Source organism: Rhineura floridana, chromosome 7, assembly GCF_030035675.1.
Source record: "Rhineura floridana isolate rRhiFlo1 chromosome 7, rRhiFlo1.hap2, whole genome shotgun sequence".
NCBI classification, from domain to species: domain Eukaryota; kingdom Metazoa; phylum Chordata; class Lepidosauria; order Squamata; family Rhineuridae; genus Rhineura; species Rhineura floridana.
The window spans coordinates 143,577,650-143,599,586 of record NC_084486.1 but is presented as its reverse complement, the minus strand read 5'-3'; the positions used below and the strand labels follow the sequence as shown (position 1 = coordinate 143,599,586).

Genomic DNA, 21,937 nt, shown 5'->3' with positions numbered 1-21,937 from the left:
AAATGAATATTTTCATGAAAATAACAGACAAAAATGGATGATTGTAGGAAAGGTTGTTTGCAAAAATATGTACATTAGTCAAAACTGCCTACAAAATTGTGTTTGTTAGGAGAAATTTGCACTGAAATGCTGGAGAATTTTCATGAGGATTTTTTTAAAAAAAACACATCAGAAATTGCTGCAGAAGTTGTTGGACCCATCTAGAGGGCCACTGATCCCTGATATATAAGATCAATATTTGAAACGCATCTTAAGTAACTTCTCACTTTCTCAGGATTTTCTACAATAAGGCCATCCTAAATAATTCAAAGTCTTATGCCATTCCTCACCGTGAGAAAAATGTAGATTTCTTAAAATAATATACAATGTGTAGGGCCTCAGAATAAATGTTCTGGTTTTATTCAGAATGAAATACTGCATAAATAGCAATTGCATTTGAAGTGCTCAAATACAACATACAATCTGCGATTACGAAAAAGGGTGAGGAAATGCAATGTTTTGCCCTTTTGAAAGCCTAAGTATGAGAAATAAATGTATTTTCCTTTGCAAAAAAGAAAGAAAGAAAGAAATTGCTGCAGAACTGTGAAGATCTGAATTTAAGACGGGGAAAATGAGAAACTGAGAGAACCAAGACTGACAGACTTTTCCCTCCCTAGTTGTGACGGGTGGGAACTGGATTCCAACAACATCTGGAAGGTACCACATTGGCTACCTCTGGTCTACAGCCTGAAGGACTTCACAATTCAGTGGCTCCCCACATGTGGAGCAGCTATCCATAGCTCCCAACAGCTCCCAACAGCCACTTAGTCTACTTTCCTGCTACTGCAACAGACCACTTAACTAACAGCTCCCTAACCACCAGTCTCTGCCGTCAAGGCTTCAGTTCACAATTGGGTTCATAAATTATAATTTGCTGCGGGAAAGGATGACCAGAATCAGCCCCATCTCTGTCCCACTGCATTGAAGAAAGAAACCAATGAAGAAAGACAGCTATAGGGAGAGCTTTTTAGTTCTGCATTCATTCCCCCCAATCACTCCTCCCTCCCTCTCCTTCCGCAGCATCTCGGCGGTCTCTCCCCTTCTTAAGGAATGTTGCCCCTGGAAAAGTTTTGGCTTCTTTTTTTATATATCACTTGCAGGCTTCTGCGTTAAATAACTCCCATATGCAACATCTCAAAAGTTGTATCCCCACATCTGTGCAGAACGATCAACTATTCCCAGGACACCGAGGGTTAGGGGAGATGGATGCTTGGGGAAGGCACAGGACCAAGGAGGGAGGAAATCTTGGGTTTTGTTGCTGCAGCCTCACTGCACTCGACCTTGGGCGCATCTCTCCTAGCACCTCATCAGATTAGTTTCCTTTAATTCTTTTACAAGGGGAAGGATATATATCTGCCTTAGGAGACGACAGATTCCGACTCAGTTTTCTGGGTTGGGGTCATGATTTATACGCTGACACTTAATGTCTTGTTACAGCGCATGCAAGAATTGGCAGCTACCAGTTCCCACCATGCAACAGAGCAATGCGATTGCTGATACTGACTGCCCTTGTTTCCGGCTGCTAAAGCACATTAAACAAAGCTTTAAAAAAATGTATGGGAAACGTACTGTGCACTAATGTCGCTTTCCCACTTGGACGATGGATTACTTGCTTGCTTCATATGGATGGAGCTAGTTCCCTATGATTAGAGGTTGCCGCGCTTGGGCCTTTTAGTTTAAAGAGGCGATATGATAGAAGTGTATACAATTATGCATGGCATAAAGAAAGTGGGTACAGAAAAGTTTGTCTCCCTCTCTCATAATAGTAGAACTCATGGACATTCAACGAAGCTGGAAGTTGGAAGACTGAGGACAGGCAAAAGGAAGCACTTCTTCACACAGCACATAGTTAAACTGTGGAACTCACTCCCACAAGATGCAATGATGGCCTCCGACATGGATTGCTTTAAAAGAGGATTAGAAAAGTTCATGGAGGGAGAAGGCTATCGATGGCTACTAGCCATGATGGCTATGCTATGCCTCCATAGTTGGAGGTGGTATGGTGCTGAATATGAGTTGCTTGACAACACAGGAAGGGAAACGCTCTTGCCCTCAGGTGCTGCTTGCGGGCTTCCCATGGGCATTTGGTTGCCCACTGTGAGAACACAACGCTGAACTAGATGGGCCACTGGCCTGATCCAGCAGGCTCTTCTTACAGTGGAGGAGAGACTGAGCTGAGAAGAAAGGAACTCCCCGGGTTCAAAGATCTCTTCTCTGTCATAAAATCAGTAGGTGACATTAAGCAAGCAGCTCTTCCCTCAGCCTCAGCCTCCTCTCTCCCATCTGCAGCATGGGCAGAACAATACTTCATCACTGGTGCTGCTCAGAATATGCCCATTGAAGTACATGGACATACCTCATGTACGTTCATTCATTTCACAGGGTCCACTAAGTAGGACTTAGATAAACACCACCCCTGATTTACAGCAATGCCGTAATTAGACAATTCATGTGATGTCCTTTGAACACTCTGCATAAGGCTGATACAAAATGTCCTCCGACAAATATTGGAGCCCCATTTGCAGGTGGTCAGACTGGAGGCTATTTTGGCCATTGTAAAGGTGGAGGTGGAGGCAAAAGCTTGCTGAATTTACTGGTAATAGCGCTGACCTCAGCAGTAGTAAACCACCACTCTGAGCACAGCCTAAGACCTGGAATTTGGGGATGGAGATTTCATACCAGAGGGTGCCCAGAGGCACACAGGCAGGTTTGAGACTCCTGACAGCCCTCATATTGGGTAGGGAGACATTTTTCTCATTATACTAAAAATTTGGGCCGTCCAATTAAGCTGAGTGTTGGAAGATTCAGGATGGGCAGAAGAAAGTATTATTATTATTATTATTATTATTATTATTATTATTATTATTATTATTATTTATACCCCGCCCTTTTTCCAAACTGGAACTCAAGGCGGCTTCGAACCTATAAAAATATAAAACATATAAACATATAAAATCAGCATTAAATCAGGATTAAACTATTAAGATGTTAAAACCAATTAGATATACACTTAAAATACTGCAACCCAGTTTAGGAGCATACAAGTAAAACAATAACATACAGCATCCTCTTCAGTCGCTACCCTTAAAGCCTTCAGTTCCAAAGGCCTGCCGGAAGAAAAAAGTCTTTAGCTGTCGGCGGAAGGACTGCACAGAGGAGGCCATTCTTGCCTCCCTAGGGAGGGAGTTCCAGAGCCTAGGGGCAGCCACCGAAAAGGCCCTATCTCGTGTCCCCACCAGTCGCACTTGTGAAGGTGTTGGGATCGTGAGAAGGGTCTCTCCTGAAGATCTCAGGGCCCGGGCAGGTTCATATAGGGAGATACGGTCTGACAAATAGCCTGGACCTAAGCTGTATAGGGCTTTATAGGTCATAACCAGCACTTGGAATTGTGTCCGGAAACAGACTGGCAGCCAGTGGAGCTGTTCCAGCAGGGGAGTTGTATGGTCCCTGTAACCAGCCCCAGTTAACATTCTGGCTGCAGCTCGTTGCACCAACTGAAGTTTCCAAACAGTCTTCAAAGGCAGCCCCACGTAGAGTGTGTTACAGTAGTCTAAGCGGGCTGTAACTAAGGCATGTGTCACCATAGCCAGATCAGATGACTCCAGGAACTGGAGCAGTTGGCGCACTAGTCTTAACTGTGCAAAAGCATTCCTGGCCACCGCAGAAACCTGGGCCTCCGGGTTTAAGGTTGAGTCCAGGAGCACACCCAAACTGCGAACATGCGTCTTCAGGGGGAGTGTAACCCCATCCAGCACAGGCTGAGCCTCTATTCCCTGATCAGCCTTTCAACTGACTAGGAGCACCTCTGTCTTGTCTGGCTTAAGCTGCAGCTTGTTCACCCTCATCCAGTCCACCACTGCTATCAGACACTGGTTTAGAACCGAGACAGTTTCCTTGGAATTAGGTGGAAAGGAGAAGTAGAGTTGGGTGTCATCTGCATACTGATGGCACCAAACCCCAAACCTCCGGACAACCTCTCCCAGCGGTTTCATGTAGATATTAAATAGCATGGGGGACAAAACTGAACCCTGAGGGACCCCACAGGCCAACGGCCAAGAAGTCGAACAGGAATCCTCCAGCACCACCTTCTGGGTTCGACCCTCCAGGAAGGAATGGAGCCATTGTAAAATGGTGCCCCCAAGTCCCATCCCGGTAAGGCGACCCAGAAGGATACCATGGTCAATGGTATCGAAAGCCACTGAGAGGTCCAACAGAACCAACAGGGACACACTCTCCCTGTCCAGTTCTCTGCATAGGTCATCTACCAAGGCGACCAAAGTCATCTCCGTCCCATAACCAGGTCTGAAACCAGACTGAATTGGATCTAGATAATCTGTTTCATCCAGGAATCCCTGTAGCTGGGAGGCCACCACACGCTCTACCTTGCCCAGAAATGGGATATTAGACTTCTTCATACAGCCCTTATTTCACCTGCGGAACTCACACCCACAAAATGTTGTGATGGCCACCAGCTTGAATGGCTTTAAAAGAGGATTAGACAAATTCATGGAGGGTAAGGATATCAGTGGCTCCTAGTCAGCCACAATGACTGCATTCTACTTCCACTGTCCAAAGTATGCCTTTGATCACCAGTCACTGGGAAACATACATGTCTCGCTTGTGGGTTTCCCTTAGTCATCTGGGTAGCCACTGTAAGAACAGGATGCTGGACTAGATCCAGAAGGGCTTTTCCTATGTTCCTTTGCTCATATATTCTAAGTTCAAGGTGCTGGTTTTGGTATGCAAAGCCCTATACAGCTTGGGACCAGAATACCTGAAGGACCATCTTATCCCTTATATACCCAGTTGATCACAGCGCTCTGCAGGTGAAGGCCTCCTGCAGATACCATCTTATCAGGAGGTCCGTTCTGCACAACATAGGATACAGACTTTAAGTGTGGCGGCACCTACCCTTTGGAATTCTCTCCCCTTAAATATTAGACAGGCACCATCTCTGTTGTCTTTTTGGCACCTACTGAAGCCTTTCCTCTTTCAACAAGCCTTTTAAGTAGAGACCTTATCCCAGTCTGCATCTGTGTTGGAATTGCTTTTTAATATTTTGTAAACCTTTTTTGCTGTAAATCCCCCAGAGAACTTCGGCTATGGGGCAGTATATAAATGTAATAAATTAATTAATTAAATAAATAAAGCTTTTTAAAAAAACGTTTTTAAAGATGTTTTGTTTTAATATATTTTAAAGTCTGTTTTTGTGATGTCTTAAAGCGTTTTTAGTGTTTTTGTTTGCCACTCTGGGCTCCTACTGGGAGGAAGGCCGGGATATAAATGAAATAAATAAATAATAAATATTAAAAATTAAGTAGGGGGCTGCCATGTTGCACCCTGGGGAGCTAAACTTCACCTTAAATGTTAACACAAGAGATCTGGAACAAAATGGTACACTGTGGAGTGTTCCTGTTCAGCATTCCAGCCAGTCAGCCATGCCCCCTTCCAGAATACTCTATTCCATTCCCCTTTCTCTCCCTCCCCAGGGTTTTCTGGGAGTATTTGCCCCAAGAAAGAGCTAACAACTCAGCATACTTGTTTGTTGTTGTCATCCTTTAGGACTTTTTTTCCTAAAGATTTTTTTTTTTAATGTGGTACTTCTGCAAATCTTAGCGTTCCACCAAGGCTGCTGAAACTAGAGCTGGTATTCAATGCTAATCCTACTAAGAGTAGACCCATGGGCGTTAAAAGACATGGCTAACTTGGGGTCATTCATTTCAATGGGTTTATTCTAAGCAGGACTTAACTGAATACAAACTAGGAAGCAACAAATTTGTCAGTTTCAGTTTCTCATTCTTAAATTCAGTTCTCCTCATTTCCACATCAGTTTGCAATTAAAAAGAAGAAAATCCTCATGGAAATTCATTAGCATCTTAGTGTGTTGTTTTCCTTATACTCACACTTTTTAATTTTGCTTAATATACACATTGGTGCAAGCAATTTCCTCTAATATAACGCATGCTTACATTTTATTTTCACTAACACGTGCATTGGAAGGCACACATCCCCCTAATATCTGCATTTTTGAATACATTATTCGGTCGGAGAACTGCATTGCAAAAGATAGTTGCATTTTGGTTTGTGTATTGGTTCGGGAACTGTGAATTAGGTAGGGTCACTGCCGTAGCTGATACAACTCCCCCTGGTGCATGGATGGTGCCCTTCGACTTGCATAAGGATCCACACTGGGAGAATTTAGTTCACTCTTTTAACAGTAAACGTGGAGGGAGATTTGTCCATCTGCCATACGTCCCTCCTGTCCTTTCCCTGGCCTTTTTGCTCAAGGGAATTTGCTCCATTCATAGCAGATGGATGGACCAGAAGAGGATGAGTCTTGATAGGGCACTGAACAGTACGCTTCTTGGAGGCAGTATGCTTCTGAATACCTGTTGCTGAGCTTCAAAAGGAGACATTCCCCAAAAATGAGAGGATAGGCAAAAAGAAGTTGAAAGGCAAAGGCAAGAGAGTGAGATCGCCCCAAAATGCTTGGGAGTTGTTTAAAAATACAATATTGGAAGCTCACCTGGGGTGTATACCACAGATTGGGAAATGGACTGAGGGTGCCGGCATGGTTAACGAGCAGAGTGACCAATGAGGAAAGGTTGCAACATTGGGGACTTTTTAGTTTTAGAGAAAAGGCGAGTCAGAGGTGACATGATCAAGGTGTATAAAATTGTACATGGCATGGAGAGAGGGGATAGATTGAAGTTTTTCTTCCTCTCTCGTAACACTGTACCTCGTGGACATCCAATGAATGCTGAATGCTGGAAGATTCAGGACGGATAATAGAAAGTACTTCTTCACGCAGAGCATAGTTAAATGCTGGAATTCCCTCCAACAAGAGGCAGTGATGGCCACCAAATTGGATGGCTTTGAGGTTGAGACAAATTCATGGAGGATAAGGCTATCAATGGCTACTAGCCAGGATGGCTATGGTCTGACCACACGGTCGGAGGCAGCATGCTTCAGAATACTAGTTGCTGGAAACCACTGGAGAGTGCTCTTGCGCTCAGGTCCTGCTTGTGGGCTTCCCATGGGCTTCCCATGGGCATCTGGTTGGCCCCTGTGAGAACAGGACGCTGGACCAGATGGGCCATTTGTCTTGATCCAGCAGGCTCTTCTTATGTCCTTAAGGGGGAGCAATTAGGTTCAGTTCACATTAAAGCAGTCTTATCATTCCTGTTAGAAAGCCAGTGTGGTGTAGTGGTTAAGGTGTTGGACTACAGGGTTCGAATCCCCACATATCAACAAAGCTCACTGGGTGACCTTGGGCCAGTCACTGCCTCTCAGCCTCAGAGGAAGGCAATGGTAAACCCCCTCTGAATACCGCTTACCATGAAAACCCTATTCACAGGGTCACCATCAGTCGGGATTGACATGAAGGCAGGCCATTTTTTTTACCATTTCTGTTAAAAGGGCAGACCAGTTCCCTGGGCTGTGACATGGCAAGCCTAAGATGAAGCCCTCCCCCTCTCCCATCATACAGAGCATGCCCCCAGCTCTTAGAGTGCCTCTGGCTTATAATATTCTCCAGATGCCTGTAGGAGCAGATTTCTTTGCTGCTGTGCATGAAGCCAAGCTTGTTGCTTGCCTGCTGCTGTTTCTCTAGTAGTAAAGATGTTTTAGACTAAATTAGAGGCAAAGCTTGCCAAAATATTTGACAACACTGAGCATGTCTTGGCAATGCTCCAGACTCTCTCTCTCTCTCTCTCTCTCTCTCTCTCTCCTCTTTCTTAGAAAATAAAAACTAGCCATGCAGACCTCAGCATCTATTTGCATGTTGCTGCTGCTACATTCTGGGTGACAGAGAAAGCACTGGGAGACAACAGATCCAAGGGGGGACAGCTAGGCCAGTTTGAAGCTGCTAAGGGGCAAGGCAACACTTATGTATTTATTTATTTTTCTTCCTGGCTTCCTGCATTTATTGCTTGTGGTGAGATTACACAATTGATTCTGTATGTCACGTAAGTTAGGCTGCCATTATGTTATGCCACCCCAATTCATTTCAATGCAAAGGAAACAGTGCAAAAAGGGGGAGAGGGAATCAATTACAAATATCATTTGCAGACTGAAAGCAGCAACAACATCCGGTTGTAATCACTGGATTGGTTTCCGTGCTGGGCCCGGGATGCATAAATGAACATTGGCAAGTTCCACTCCCGTTTCCATTTTTTGTCAGAATTCTGCAGCATCCCTGATAGGTTTTAGCCACTTTGCCACACTGGCCTAGAGTGAAAGTATCTCATGGACTGTGAATAACCTCTGTTGAGTCCTTGGAGAGCTTCTGCTAGTCAGAGCGGACAGTACTGGGCTACAGATGGTCTGACCCAGCACAAAGCATCGCAGTGGGCAACAGAGCGTGGAATGCAAGGCAGCATAGTTCCAACTCTCTTCTTTTTCGACAGCAAGAGCAATGGCATCACCTGCAGGAGTGGCATTTGTCCCCACCAGCCCAAAATTTGTTTCATCCTTTTCCTTTTCACAGTCTGCACCACATCCTTAGCTGGAGGAAGTACAACCATCCATCTGATTTTGGAAACCATCTGTTGTGTGGCTGTTAACTATTCACAGAAATAGTTATCCAAGAGAGCTCAAAGCTCCTTTTCTCCCATTCACGTTGGGGGCGGAAGGGGCTTAGTACCATTCCTCCTTGCTCAGAATTGCAGCTTTCAGTTGCATGTGTGGAGAAGGTCTTCACCTGAAACAATCATAAGTGTTGTAACTTGGCAACTTGCATGGCACCTGGACAACTCCTTGAAAGTTTGGACTAAAACCCAGAGTGGAGTCCACTGCCCCACTGACATTGGAGCCACTAGTCTCCACTGTTTGGCATTACGGAATGGATTCTGTCCTGTCTGGTCACTGAGCTCTTCTTATGAGTGGTCTCATCTCTTCTCCAAAACCATTACTTCTGATACCAAATTCAGTGCCCCAAGTGCCAACAAGCCTGGAGTCAAAATGTGCCCCCTGCAAAACAAGGAGAAGGTATCAGCTTGCTTGGGTGAAATATTAGAAATAAAGAAGCATCCCATGCACTCACCTAAAAAACTTTTGCTGTCCCATAATAATATAAAGTTCTCTGGGCTATGAAAGAAAGAAAGAAAGAAAGAAAGAAAGAAAGAAAGAAAGAAAGAAAGAAAGAAAGAAAGAAAGAAAGAAAGAAAGAAAGAAAGAAAGAAAGAAAGAAAGAAAGAAAGAAAGAAAGAAAGATCAACCTCATCCCCAACCAGCCCAGCACTTAATCGTCTCCAGGACCCATGGAACAAAAATGGAAAACTAGGGGGTGAAGTAGAAAATCATGTTTGAGCCCCAATGCAGGGGTGGGGATCCTCAGGCATGGGGGCCAAATGTGGCCCTCTATTCCTCTCTATCTGGCCTTCAGGCCATGACACCTCCTCAAGCCATACCTCCCACTAGCCCTGCTCCATGTCCCCTTCAAGTGTTTTTTTCTTACAGAATTTATTCATTTTTCCCCATTTCTATCCCACCTTTCCTCCAAGGTGCTCCAGATGGTGTACAAATGCGGTTCTCCCCCTCCCGATTACATCCTCACAACAATCCTGTGAGGTAGGTTAGGCTGAGAGACAGCAACTGGCTGAAGCTCACCCAGTGAGTTTCATGGCAGAGCAGGGATTTGAACCCTGGTCTCCAAGATCCTAGTCCAACACTCTAACCACTACACCACACTGGCTGTCACTACACCGCACTGTCCTTCAGCTGCGATAATGCCTCTTACTTTCCTGAATGAAAGTTTATGCATTATAAACCTCTGAATTTTGCATGGCTTAAATATAGCCTGCTGTTCAAAGGCAAGAGTCACATCTGTTGCTCTGCCCACTTTTCCCCCTTTGGCCACACCCACCGCTGCTATGTGGCCCCACATGTGATATGTGGGTTTCCTATGAAGGAATGTGGCCCTCGGGCTGAAAAAATTTCCTTAGTCCTGCCGTAACAGCTTACAGTATCCCAAAGGAGGTCATGACTGACTGACTGGCTAGTAGGGATGGCAAGATCTGTCAGTTTCAGTACTCTCAGTTTCCCACTTTTCCAATGTTAAATTCAGTCCTTGACATTTCTGCAGCAATCTGCAATTTTTTTAAAAAAAATCCTCATGAAAATTCTCCACCATTTCAGTGCGAATTTCTCCAAATAAACACATTTTTGTCGGCAGTTTTGACAAAGGGACACATTCTTGCAAGCCATTTCTCATCACATCATGCTTTTTTGCATGTTATTGTTTGTATTCATTTTTATGCACACTTTCCCCCAATATATGCATTTTTGTAAATGTTCTTTAGTTGATAAACTGCATCCCAAAGTTCTAATAAATGCAAATTTCGAAGGATGGCTGTGTTTCAGTTCTCATAGTGTTTCGGAAAGTGTGAATTTGATTAATTTTGCTTGAGATACAAACTGCATCGAAATTCTTACCCAGCCCAACTGGCTGGAACCCTCAACAGGACCGGTCCTGTTCAGGAGTCACAGTGGAGGCTTCTCTGCTGGCCGACTGGGGTGTAGCCCTCCTCAAATTCTGAAAAAAAAAAACACCAAAAAAACCCAAGGACACACTGAACACTGTGTTGCTGCTCCCACTTGTTTCTTATTAAACTTATGCTGACAGGAGGAGACAGTAGCACATACGGTTGCCTAGTTTACAGTAGCAGATGCAGAACAGAGAGAAAAGTTAATCCCTGCACTGCAGTCTGTTATGCCAGTTTTTATATATATTATCAGTATTTGTAATCTTTAAGTATTGTTTATGGTTATAGATTTCACTGACTGTCTGTTATGACCTCCGGTGAAAACCAAAAAGTCATTGGCATTTCTAATGTATAGTCCTAACCTCAGTATTCAAGCAATGAATTTTCTTATCTGGATCTCTAGGCGTCTGGGGGGGGGGTGTGTGTGTGTGTGTGTTTCAACTGTTAGTTATCAAGGAATATTTCATTTTGGGATTGTTTGCAGCCTTTGAAATGTGCTTGGGAAGGGGAAGGATCTAATTTCAATTGTTATGACAAGACTTGAATTTCATCCAAAAAACCCCAACATCCCTTAACTCTTGAAGAGCATATCAAATTTCTCTTAAACACCCGATATTCACAGGAAATACGGTTGTCTAATTGTCTGAACAGTTCTCTTATTGCTATTGTTGCTTGTTCACTTTTCTTACATTATGAAATAATACTACTCATAATACTAATAAACCAGTATTCTAAGTCAGGTTGCAATATAATTTGATAAGGGAGTTTGCCCCATTGAACATAGAAGGACTTGCTTCTGGGGAACATGCACCGGTTTCCATTTGTTCTACTGAACTCCCAGCCATCAAATTTGTACACATAACTCCTCGTCTCAAAATGCAAGCTTACAACTTTGAAATTGTTTCTTTCTTCCTTTTTTATTTAACAAGCTTTATATACCGCTTAATAAAAAATAAAGCACTAAGCTGTTTACATAAAATAATACAAAACATTCATAAGAAAACACTGGTAAAATCAACAGACTTTACAAATATAGACTACATCCACACTACACATTTAAAATACTAAATGTCCTGGCTTCCCTCAAAGCATCCTGCAACCGACCCTGCCACAGATCGCAGAAGGTAGGTAGGTGGGGCATGCATGCGGGTGCCAGGGCCTGGGGCAGGCTGGTGCCCAAGGGCCCCAGCATGCCTGGTACCGGCCCTTCCAATGGTAAACCATCACTGAATACTATTCATAGGGTTGCCACAAGTCAGGATCGACTTGAAGGCTGTCCATTTCCATTTACAAGATTGCTTTAAATGTATAGAGCAGTTGGGGCTGAAACATGCATAATAAAATTACATATTCTGAGTAGGCTTGCCTAAACAAAAAAGGTTTTAGCAGGCATCGAAAATGATGCAATGAAGGTGCCTGCCTAGCATTGATAGGCAAGGCGTTCGAGGGAGTCGGTGCTGCTGCCACACATATTTGTTGGACTGACCACGTTCCTGCACATTTTCATTTATCCTTCGGCTGGCACTGAAAGTTCCTTGGGGGAAAAGTAAACCACGGAATCTCCTCTGTTGAATTCTCCCCTTCTCATGAAGTCACCGTCTCTCCCTCCCTCCCTCCCTTCTGACTCCAGGGGACTCCAGCAGCTGCAAGGAGGCTTTGAAGTGAAACCGGAGGAGCAGAGTGTCATTAGAGGTGAGGCTTCCCGCCAGCTCAGCCGCCTGCCTCAAAATGGATCCCTGCTCTTGTTATGGCAAGGCCGGCCGCCGGCCGGAGGAGCAGCAGCAGCAACACAAGTGTGGGCTTGCGATTGGCGATGCCGGCCACCCGCCCTCTTGGGCTTCGCTGTCCACTTCGTGTGGCCCTGAGGCCTGCGGAGAAACAGACGTGTGTGTGATCTACACATGATGTCAAAACAAGGCCATGGAAATCCCCAACTGACTCCACATGACTTTGCTTTTTAGCTGCATACCAAACCGCATAGATCCTCCAGTTTGCGTATGTGTATTTGTGCCTCTTCTACAGAAGGGCCAGGCATTGGTCTTTGGCCCCGTGGGATACACGGTGAGTCGCTGCAATAAGCCAGAGCAAAGCTTATGAATGTTACAATGGGACATCACAGTTGCTATCAGGGTGGGTGGACGCTCCCTGGGAAATTTCTCCAGCCTTTGGCATTCATTCCCAGTTCCTCTGATTTTTCTCCTTGGCAGGAACCACCAGTTTCACTTCAAATCTCACATCTGGAAGGCTCTGGTCAGTGATGTAGTGGTAAATGTTGAAGAGCAGTCAATCATCCCAACAACTGCCTTAGCCACACACCCAAAGAGAGTCCAGACATGTTATTTTTACACAGACAGATAGACAAATATACACATATCTAAAAGTGGCAGCACATTGCAAATAATTCTGACTGCAGAGCTCCAACTAATAAACACTAAGAAAAGCTCTTCAGACAGCTGAAATGCAGGCTTTTGCTTTTAATTAGAAACACAAGCAATTTTGCCAAGCAGCACACCATTTAAGCTGCTAGTGTGAAGTAGGAACCCCATCAAAGAAAAGCAAAGAAGTGTCCAGCCTGTGCTTCCTTATTTTCCTCATTCAATGTTTTACTCTATTCTAATATTTCACAGACAAACTTGAAAGCCTCATTATCACCTCTTTCATTTAGCAAAACAAATGGCAGTCTCTGACAGATGATGTCATCACTTCTGCTCTGAAAAATGTTCCACATATGTGTGTGTGTGTACATGTATCTTCTTATATAATAAAAATGAAAGCCCTCAAAACTTCTCACTGTCATGATGTCATGCGGTGTGATGTTGGGGGCAAGGGAGGTAACAAAGACCACCATGCAAGCGGAAGGCTGAGTAGGCCGCAGCGGCAGTGATGCCGGAGGAGGTCGCACAGGCCACCACAGCCGCAACAATGGAGGAGGCCATGGGGGTGCCAGAGGAGGAGATTCTGGCAGCAGTGGCGGAGGCTGCACAGGCTGTGACAGTGGCGATGGCAGAGGTGGTGGCAAAGGAGGACACCCCATGGGCCATGGTGGGGCCAGAGGAGGATTCAGTTGTGGCAGCGGTGCTGGAGGAGGCAGCTCCACTGCCAGAGGGTGGTACCAAGGGAGGTTGTGGCAGAGGAAGAGGACCCATACTATACTGGATGAGGCTTAGGCCGTGGCAACGATGCTGGAGGAGGCTGCGTAGGGTGCAACAGCAGTGGAGAAGATGGAGGAGAGGCGGGTGTGGGATGGCTGCAGCTTGGGCCTGGGTGGGTATGAGGGTGGCGGTGGCAGCAGAAGTGGATCAACAGTCAAGGCAAGCGGGTTGGGGAGTGCTGGTGCCTGGAGTGGGGGTGGTAAAGGGGAGTGTGCGAGAGCAAGACAGAGAGAGGATCCCTCTGTGTGTGTGTGTGTGTGTGTGCATGCGTGCGTGCGTGCACAGTTGGGGGTGCCTGGGTGGTTGGGTGTGTGCTCATGTGTACTTTTCGGTTAGGGTTGCCAGGTCACAAGCAAGATTTCAGGGGCAGGCCCTAGTGATGTCACGGGCTGGGCCCCAGTGATGTCACTTCCCCTGGCATCTTCCTATCACCCCTCTCACTTTTCACCTACCCACTCACTCACTCCCCCAGGCACTTTCCTTCCTATGCCCCCCCAACTCACCACCTTCTTTTGTCAGTGCCCCTCATTGGGTGCTTATGATGGGAAAAAATAGGGGGGGAGGAAGTGTCAGCATTCGGCACATGCAGAGAAGAAGGGCTGCCACAGTGAAGCCTCTCTCTGCAACAACCCTAGGTGGCAGACGGAGTCGCCCCACTCTGGACGAGGGAGGGGCTTCATCACGTCTGTGCAGCAGCCAAGGCTCCGAAGCATGCCCCTGCGCAGTGGCCACGGCTTACGCTCTGAGGAGAAGGATGCCCTGATGTTATTTATAATGTCGGGCTGGCCGTGGTGACATAGTGAGGAGTTCAGGCAGTAGTGGTGGCGAAGGAGGGAAGGAAAAGCCAAAGAAGAAACAGAAACGGCTGCTCTTCCTCCTTTTCCTCCTCTCCAGCCCTCCTTTCCCTCCCTCTGCATTGGGCCACCACTGCCAATGCGGCTGGAAGACCAGAACCCACGCCAGAAAACCGGAAATCCAGGGACAGGTGGGAGATTTGGCCAGAGAGCTGGAGAGCACCTTCAAAAGCCAGAGTCTCCGGCCAAAAGCCTGTGTGTTTGGGGGTGGGTGGGTTGATGAGTGAAGCCAGCAGGGGGCTCTGCCCCCCTAGTGTGTATGTATGTGTATGTCTCTCTCTGTGTCACACACACACAGGGGGCTCTTCCCCCCTGCTCACTCCACTTGCCAACCCACCCACCCCCACATGCTCTTCTTGCCCATTCTGATATACCTCAAACCCTCTAGTCCCCCCTCAGGCACCTCCTCTCCCCACACCAGCCCACTAGCCATCCCTGTTCCTCCGCCACTGCTGCCTCACACTGCCATTGCCCTGTGTCACCCTGGACAAACTCTGCCACCGTGCAGTGCACCTAGGCCGCACACTGGCCTCCCGTCCACCACACCAACCACCCCAGGCTGCTGCAGTTGTGCCCAGGGGCGTCACTGGGGCGGTGCGGCAGGTGCGGGCTGCACCGGGTGACACCACCAGACGGGGGTGACACCCAGAGCCACCCCCCCGCACCGCCTAGGCTACAAAGAGAGCCTTCGCGTGCTGCGCCGGCTGCCTTCCTCGGCTGTTAGAAGGTGGCAGTGGCGGCGGCAGCGGCGGCAGTGAGGCGGCGGTGCGCTCCCAGGCCCTGTTGTTTGGCCGCGCGCTACGCTCTCGGGAGACAAGGCGCTGAGGGCCGCACCAGGTGACACCAACCCTAGTGACGCCACTGGCTGTGCCTAGGCCACCTGCTCACTTGCTCACTCACCCAGGCTGCTGCTGCCGCCTTGCCTGCTCACCAACATGGGCGGTGGCAGGCAGTGTGAGCAGCGTGTGGCAGGAGGGGCAGAAGCATTCGTGCTGCAGTTCACAGCACCACCTGTATGTGGTGCTGTGAACTGCACAGTGTGACTGTGACATTTTGACAGACAGACAGACAGACAGACAGACAGATTAGATAGATAGATAGATAGATAGATAGATAGATAGATAGATAGATAGATAGATAGATAGATAGATAGATAGATAGATAGATAGATAGATAGATAGATAGATAGATAGATAGATAGATAGATAGATAGATAGATAGATAGATAGATAGATAGTCTCCCATCTTCACTTCAGGGGTTTAACCTTAGAAAGAATACTCTCCCACTGAATTTCACTGCAAATATCTCTTCAGCTAAAGTGTGTAGCAATTCTGTGTTCCAAAAAGTAACCACCACAAGACCTGGTATGAGGGGACCTCAGTGGAATGTAGGAAGCTGCCTTAACCTGAGTCAGACCATGGGTCCATCTAGCTCAGTACTATCTACACCAACGGGCAGCAGCTCTCCACGGTTCCAGGCAGGGTTCTCTCCCAGCTTAACCTGGAGATGCCGGGGGTTGCGCCTGGGACCGTCTGCATGCAAGGCAGATGATCTGCCACTGAGCTGTGGCCCTTCCCCATAAGTGCCAGAGAAATGGCCAGATGCCTGTTGATATATAACCCTCATCTAATCATGCCAAGGGCATCTTCACATGCAAAGAACAAAGCATTTTCCTGCTTTGATTGCTTTTCAACCCAAGCACAAAACTGAACGCCTGCTCAAGAATTAATTTGTGAAATTCTCCTATTTAAAGAGCAACTCAAGAGGGAAACTCAGGACACTGTGATCCCACAGAACAATCAAGGAATGAGGGAGAATCTGCCCGTCCTTGAGACTGACAGCATTTACTACCCCACATGGATCCATCAGTCCAGTGTTTTTAGAGGAGTCCAGGAGTGGAGGAGTAGCAATAAGCATCATGACAATCTGAAGTGGATCCATGCCAACCATGAGACATGCCAACACCAGGTTATCCTGCCCTGTGTCATTCCTGATTTTAGAGGTACAAAGTAATTCTTCATCTCACTTCCTGCTATGTTGAAGCTCTGAAACCAGAAGGCCAAGAGACAACCTTAGTGTGCATTCACACTCCACTATTATTCCACTTAAACAGTCATGGCTTTCCCCAAAGAATCCTGGGAAGTGTAGTTTGTGAAGGGTGCTGAGAGTTGTTAGGAGACCCTTGTTCCCCTCACAGACCTGCAGTGCCCAGAGTTCTCTGGGAAGAGGGATTGATCATTAAACCACACAAGGCATTGTAGCTCTCTAGGGGAATAGAGGCCTCTTAGTAGTCTTCACAAACTACCTTTCCCAGGATTCGTTGGGGGAAGTCATGAATGTTTAAAGTGGAATAATAGTGGAATAAATGTATGGTGTGAATGTGGGCTTAATCAATCAAGCCCTTCCACTGACCTCCCCAGCTCTTTGATACTCATCAGGAGATTTGCAAGAAGGGTTATTTGGCTGCATGAAACCGCAACAATCCATCCTTTATATAAATTGCCAGCATCCTCGTAGCCCTTTGCCAGACACAGAGAACAGAATTCTGAGCGGAAAAACATTGCAATAAAAAAACCCCACAAAACAGTCACTCTACATCCCACCAACACACGCACACACACACTGAACACAACTCCAAATCTCCAGCTTGTTAAGACACTGCCTCAGGACAATAGGCACAACAAAAAGGAAACAAATATTCTTGGAGGAGCTTGGGGTATTATTCCCAGATCTGAGCTACAAAACTAGGACACGGGAAAAACAAAGCAAAACAAAAGCAAATGAAAGAACCAACATGTTGATGTTCTCAAAAAAGCATAAATAGTTGGAACAAGGCCGTCGGTAATTATTGGAACAACAGAGCCACAAAAGGGGGAGAAGGCCCACAAATAATTATGCAAAGGCCAGGAGGAATTCAAGGATTCGGTCCCTCTCCATAGGGAACCGGAAGAGAAAGGATTCAGTGAACACAACTTTGCAGGGACCTTGATACAGAAGCATCTCGCCTAGGGTGGAACTACTTTTTATGGACAAACACAGGGCTTCTTCACACGACATCACATTGAACATAGGTACAGGCTGTCTTGACGCATGTATGAGTGTTTGTGTGGAAGAGTGTACACTTGTTGATTTGTGCAGGCACACAAATCTATACACTTGCTGAATATTACAGGTGAATAGCTGAGTGTACAGCTCAGCTATTGTGTACACAGATTGTACACTCATTGAATGTAACATGTGAATGCGTGAACACTCATTGAATGTAACGTGTAGAGTATTGAAGGAACTGGCTGAAGAACTCTCAGAACCGCTGTCTATTATCTTTGCGAAATCATGGAGGACTGGTGAAGTGCCAGATGACTGGAGGAGAGCTAATGTTGTCCCTATCTTCAAAAAGGGCAAGAAGGAGGAACCAGGGAACTACAGACCAGTCAGCCTAACATCGATCCCTGGAAAAACTCTGGAGTAGATTATGAAGCAGTCAGTCTGTAAGTACCTTGAAAACAATGCAATGATTACTAGAAGCCAGCATGGATTTATGAAGAACAAATCCTGCCAAACTAACCTTATCTCATTTTTTGATTGGGTAACGTCCCTTGTAGACTGTGGCAATGCTGTGGACATAATATATCTCAACTTCAGCAAAGCTTTTGACAAAGTGCCCCATAATATTCTGATTAGCAAGCTAGCTAAATGTGGGCTGGATGGAACAACTATCAGGTGGATCCACAGTTGGTTACAGAATCGTACTCAAAGAGTGCTTATCAATGGTTTCTTTTCAAACTGGGCAGAAGTAACGAGTGGGGTACCAAAGGGCTTTGTCCGGGTCCCAGTGCTCTTCAACATTTTTATTAATGACTTGGATGAGGAGGTACAGAGTATGCTTATCAAATTTGCAGATGATTCAAAATTGGAGGGCACAGCTAATATCATGGAAGGCAGAAACAAAATTCAAAGGGACCTTGATAAGCTGGAGTATTGGGCTGAAAACAACAGAATGAAATTCAACAGGGATAAATGCAAAGTTCTACACTTAGGGAAAAAATCCAAATGCACAGTTATAAGATGGGGGATACTTGGCTCAGCAATACGACATGTGAGAAGGATCTTGGAATTGTCGTTGATCACAAGCTGAATATGAGCCAACAGTGCGATGTGGGTGCAAAAAAGGCAAATGCTATATTAGGCTGCATTAACACAAGTATAGTTTCCAAATCGCGTGAAGTATTAGTTCCCCTATATTCAGCACTTCATACGGAAAGCGGAATTGGACCTAGATGAAGGAGGTGTGAAAATTGGAGGGAGAAATATCAATAATTTAAGATATGCAGACAATACCGTACTATTAGCAGAAACCAGTAATGATTTGAAAAGAATGCTGATGAAAGTTAAAGAGGAAAGCACAAAAGCAGGACTACAGCTGAACGTCAAGAAGTCTAAAATAATGACAACAGAAGATTTATGTAACTTCAAAGTTGACAATGAGGACATTGAACTTGTCAAGGATTATCAATACCTCGGCACAGTCAGAAGAAGGCTAGGACTGGGGAGGGCAGCTATGAGAGAACTAGAAAATGTCCTCAAATGCAAAGATGTATCACTGAACACTAAAGTCAGGATCATTCAGACCATGGTATTCCCGATCTCTATGTATGAATGTGAAAGTTGGACAGTTAAAGAAGCGGATAAGAGAAAAATCAACTCATTTGAAATGTGGTGTTGGAGGAGAGCTTTGTGGATACCATGGACTGCGAAAAAGACCAATAATTGGGTGTTAGAACAAATTAAACCAGAACTGTCACTAGAAGCTTAAATGATGAAACTGAGGTTATCATACTTTGGACACATAATGAGAAGACCTGATTCACTAGAAAAGACAATAATGCTGGGAAAAACAGCAGGGAGTAGAAAAAGAGGAAGGCCAAACACGAGATGGATTGATTCCATAAAGGAAGCCACAGACCTGAACTGTGATGTGAACAGGGTGGTTCATGACAGATGCTCTTGGAGGTCACTGATTCATAGGGTCGCCATAAGTCGTAATCGACTTGAAGGCACATAACAACAACAACATATTCAGCACTGATTAGGCATCATCTTGAGTACTGCGTCCAGTTCTGGTCTCCACACTTCAAGAAGGATGCAGACAAACTGGAACAGGTTTAGAGGACAGCAACAAGGATGATCAGGGGACTGGAAACAAAGCCCTATGAGCAGAGACTGAAAGAACTGAACATGTTTAGCCTGGAGAAGAGAAGACTGAGGGGAGATATGATAGCACTCTTCAAGTACATGAAAGGTTGTCACATAGAGAGGGCCGGGATCTCTTCTCGATTGTCCCAGAGTGCAGGACACAGAATAATGGGCTCAAGTTGCAAGAAGCCAGATTTCGATGGGACATCAGGAAAAACTTCCTAACTGTTAGAGCCATATGACAATGGACCCAATGACCCAGAGAGGTAGTGGGCTCTCCGACAGTGGAGGCATTCAAGAGGCAGCTAGGCAGCCATCTGTTTGGAATGCTTTGATTTGGATTCCTGCATTGAGCAGGGGGTTGGACTTGATGGCCTTGTAGGCCCCTTTCAACTCTACAATTCTATGATTCTATGAACACACTTACAGTGTTCCTGATCTTGTAGTCGCCTTATAGCACCAATACAGGGGCAGGGAGAATTGCAGAAAAGGAGAGAGTGCTTAACCCTTCTCTGGCCCACCGATTCCTCTTTTTGTCCTCCTCTCACCAACACTACCACCACCCCTGTGCTCCCCACCAAACTGGATCTGAGACCACACAAGCTAGCTGAAGAGAGGAGGCTTGGGGAGAAATTTGCAGGAGACAATAAGCAAGCACTAGAAGGTTAAATGCTCTTTCCTTACTACAACCAAGGACAAGTGAATTTGTCGATCTCTCTCTCAGTTTATTGTTTTTCCAATCGTAAGTTCAGTTCTCCATATCAATTTGTGATTTTTTTTAAAGTCTTCATGAAAATCCATCAGCGAATTTCTCCTAATACACACATTTTGTATGCAATTTTACTTAATATGCAGTGCTTTGCAAAGCAATTTTTGCTAACAATGATGCATTTTTGTAGCACTGCATACGACAATCACAGATTGGAACAGAAATCGATGCGTTCTTACATCCCTACAAGAAAGGCATGCAATGGCTTTTCCTAGTAGTGAGGGATATTCACTTTGCACATGCACGGAGGCACTCCTCTTTCACAACTTCACATGCTGTGCTGCTAAGCCTTGGCAGTGAAAACAGCTTCTGGAGCAGAGTTCTGATGGGTGTGGCCTAAATGAGGCCTAAATGAAATGAAAGACTGTGGATTTCAGCTCTAGAAGGCAGGATTTCCAAAGAAGCCCAGAATTAGCATGAGAAGTTCCCTCCCTATCTAGGCAGAAAGGTCAAGTGTGAGTGTAAGCCAGCCTGATTCAAAAGACTCCCTGCATCTGCTTTTCTGATCTCTTTCTACACTCACTGCTTGTCATTTATCCATCTTACCAAGATTACCCCCTTGGGCACATCAGCTGGAAAAGTCAAGTCAACTAGGCAGTCTTCTCCATGCGGACAAATGCTCACATGCACACAAACACCAGTGGCTGGTCTTTGTGCTACCAATGGTGACAGGAAATGAGGGCATGCAGATGGTGATGGTGGAGGAGCATTTTGCAACAGCACCCCCTAGTGGAACAATAAGCACAGCAAACTTCCACAAGTCTTTTTTTTTTCTTGTTTCTTTTTATTCTTCTTCTTTGATTTATATCCCACCCTTCCTCCCAGCAGGAGTCCGGGTGGCAAACAAAAGTACTAAAAACACTTTAAAACTTCATAAAAACAGACTTTAAAATACATTAAGACAAAACAACTTTAAAAACTTTTTTTTAAAAAGCTGTGAAGACATCTTTTAAAAAAAGGTTTGAAAATATATTGGGGCTTTTTAAGGGTTAAAAACATATTAAAAGTCAATAATCCAACACAGGAGCAGACTGGGATAAGATCTCAACTTAAAAGACTTCTTGAAAGAGGGTCTTCAATAGGTGCCAAAGAGATAACAGAGATGGCACCTGTCTAATATTTAATATTCTTGCCATTTTCAGCTTTGAATCTTTATCACTGGCCTCCAGTGAATCTAGTTTCTCCTTGGTATAGTTTCATCAGCTACCCCAACTTTGGGAAAGTGTGGCGGCGGTGAGAATCAGGTATACAATGCTTCCTAACTATAACATCAATTTGCCAATATAAGCCAATATAAGTAGAAAGATATATAGATACATATATACACTCACACACAAATGAAACCTCTGGAAATTGGATTATATGTCCAATAACATACTACGTGCTTTTTTCCCTTCCTGGTATGACATTCTGGCACTCATACATAACGTTGGTTATATACAAGA

At 45.4% G+C, this 21,937-nt stretch overlaps 1 long non-coding RNA gene across 4 annotated transcripts in view; it reads right to left on the bottom strand.

Annotated features, from left to right (window-relative positions):
- Positions 1-5,813: 5,813 nt before the first annotated feature.
- LOC133389547 (uncharacterized) overlaps positions 5,814-21,937 on the bottom strand; it is a 47,252-nt gene continuing 31,128 nt past the window's right edge. For all 4 annotated transcript variants that reach the window (XR_009764129.1, XR_009764130.1, XR_009764131.1 and 1 more), the window contains exons 4-5: positions 10,474-10,573; positions 5,814-9,009 (exon numbers count right to left, since the gene is read on the bottom strand). This is a non-coding gene — a long non-coding RNA (uncharacterized LOC133389547). The remainder of the gene's footprint in view (positions 9,010-10,473; positions 10,574-21,937) is intronic.